Source organism: Aquila chrysaetos, chromosome 12 (assembly GCF_900496995.4).
Source record: "Aquila chrysaetos chrysaetos chromosome 12, bAquChr1.4, whole genome shotgun sequence".
NCBI lineage: Eukaryota > Metazoa > Chordata > Aves > Accipitriformes > Accipitridae > Aquila > Aquila chrysaetos.
In genome coordinates, this window is record NC_044015.1 from 26,112,918 (window position 1) to 26,116,007 (window position 3,090).

Sequence of the window (3,090 nt, forward strand, 5' to 3'; positions counted from 1 at the left end):
TTTCCATAATGTTCAATAAATTGCACATTATTGAGGTACCTGAGCTAGTGACGCTGTAAGAATTAATATGGCAGCATACTAATTCACATACTGTATATGAGATCCAGAGATGCTAGCTCCAATCTCAGAGGCAGTAAAGCTGTAATAACACAGTGTTGTTTGTGGGCTAATTATGCTTGCATTTCAGAAGACTAATTAGTTTGGGCAGAGTCCTATGCTAAGTTCAGTATCTTTGCACAGTCATGTACTTCATGGACATATTTCTTTCCTTCCTCCACCTTCCCACACACATTTGCCTGAATTAAGACACTATATACTGATGGCTTTACCTGTAGCCAAAATTTCCATATGGTAGAGAACTCTGCTCCAAGATACAACGCTACTCTAGAAAGCAACAGAAGCAATATAACAATTATAAAAATCTCACGGTTTGCAAAAAGTCCAAAACAGGATTTCTGTTAAGAATCAGTAGGAGTTACTTTTCAAGCTTAGCCTAAGCAAGCATTAAAAACAGCAATTATGGTAGAAACTGTTTAAAGCTAGTATTTAGTTTTCTAAAAGCATTCATTTACTCACACTAATGATGCCATATATTATCCCATCTGCCACAAAAGCTGATAATCTTTGATGAAAACTCACTCAGGTTTGTTACAGAGTATACATGAGACGGCTACTTTGGGTGAAATTGTCCAAAATCTTAGCATTAATTGGAAAAATGAAGTAAAATGCCAGTAAATATAGAAAAAAGGTATACATTGAACAGCAATGGAAGTATTTATCCCCCCATGTACACATCCTTAGGTATCAATTCAGAATGCACTTGTCTTGCCACACCAGTTATTAAATATAAAGGTAACGCATATTCTACACTTTTTACCATGTCTGAAATCTGATTTCACAGATGTCTGGAACTTTCATATAGGGTTTTTCTAACCTGGTTTACCTTTTTTTTTTTCCTCCTTTCTTTCCACCAATAAAGCTTGTTCTAAGAAGACAGGGAATTAACTGAAGAAATAAGAGACCCAAAGCCAACTTCAATTACTGTCATATTTGTTGCAAAAATCATTGAGTCTGAAGGCAAACCCAAAGAAATCCAGTCAATTTTTCTTTGAAAGTTCCCCACAAAATGACATTTAAAGACACTTATTTGGGACTACCTGCAATAAAGTTCTACTCAGTTTAATACTAGTGTTAAACGAGCACTTTTCTACCGGCTTCCCTTCTCAATGGTACAACAGAGAACCCCAAGATAGATGAGTTTAAGAAAACAGTAACTACTTTCTTTACTTAAGAGGAAAATTTGAAAATGGTTTGAAATTAAACAGAAACAGGGAAACTGAGAATATGGATTTGCAGTTTTGTTATACTAAGGAGTCAACTGCAATTTCTCTCACACACATCTTAAGCTGATGTATAACAAAAAGTAATTTTGACTGCTGCCAAATGTTGCCTTTACATAGCTGTACTACTCATATTCCACTAAACCCCCACCAACTCTTTAAATGCTGCTCTATAGCATTTTATTGCTTTTAAATAGGAAGTAAATGGTCCAGTATAGCAAAGAGTCATTTACATTTTTAAATTATTTTACATATGTATTCTTGAATATGCTACAAATTAAGTAAAATGAATAATACTGATTTGAATTTAAACACATTTGATAGCAGTTCATATCAGACAGGACTGAAGAAGACCACCACTGTGGTTAAAGTGTTTGTTTTTTTCCTTCTAAACTGTAGGGCTTTATCTTCCTATTAATTTTATTTAATGCATCATGAATTATTCATGGTTATTTCTAATTCATCAGTAATTATTACTATTGTTCCTTATAAACTTTGCATTTAACAGACCAAATAAATCTAGGATTTTCTTGCTAGTTATCCCAAGAAGGCTGCAATTGAAACAACTGAATGTATTTGTTTTAAGGTAACCTCTGCACTCTAAAAATGAAAGACACTATTTCTGGAAGCGCAATTCAAAATAAAAATCATCACTTTTTAATTAAACAACCACATCACCTAGATGAATACAATTTTATCCATTCCACTGAAGTAATTTGTATCACTGAAAGTTTCATCACTACATGTTTGCAACGACAGTGTTAAAAATTCTTTACAGAATTGTCACTGCGAAGTTGCTGATCAGAAGCAGTTAGCTAAGCACCTGGTACCAGTGTTCCGTGAGAGCTGAAGTGGACTTCTGTCAATGTTGCGTGTTCTGCAAGGAGAATAATTTCCTTCTCAATGGAAGGAATTTCCTTCAACAAGTCCAACTCAATTAAATATACTGGAACTTTAAAAAAAAAAAAAAAAAGAAAAAAAAAAAAAAAGAGAGATTCCCCTCAATCTATCCTTTTAATCTTTTTATCGCCTTAAAAAAATTTGCTATTTATGAAACATTAAAGGGTGCAATGTTTAGGGAAAAGTTACGTTATTTGCAAATAATACTACCTTTGTTAAAGCCATTTTTAGGTTCAAAACTTTTTTTTTTCCTTCCCACATATTTAAAGGAGGTCCTCTTGCAAAACAAAAAAGTGTAACGCTAATTGAATCCAATTAGAACATGACAATGAACTGTTGCATAAGAATTGTGGAAGCAGATTTTCATTAAAACCTATAATCTGAACAAATGTATGCTCATCTATAGAACTACTTAAATGTAGAGAGACACTACATATTTGGTTAGCAAAATGTAGTGCTTAATTTAACATAAAGGCTGATTTGCAGTTGAAAGAATCTTAATAATTACTAATCAAACTGAATTAGCCTCTTTTCTGGAAAGCAATTAAAGGGAAAAAATACAAGGCAAGATTAAAAACAAGTCAGAACATATGTCACTAGCTTGTGTCAATTCACCTAGGTGCAGTTTAAAACCTCAACATACTAGCAATTTGCCTTAAATTTTCAATAGAGAGAACACAACTGTTTTCATTTTTCAAGGGTGATTAAATGCACAAGTTACTCAGCAGATAGCTGTATATGCCTCAGCATATTTGAACACCACAGGTGTTGGAAACAGAACCATATGGACTTTAAGGTTTACATTTCACGTTTGGTTTTGGTTATTCAAATAACGTGCATTACACCTGCA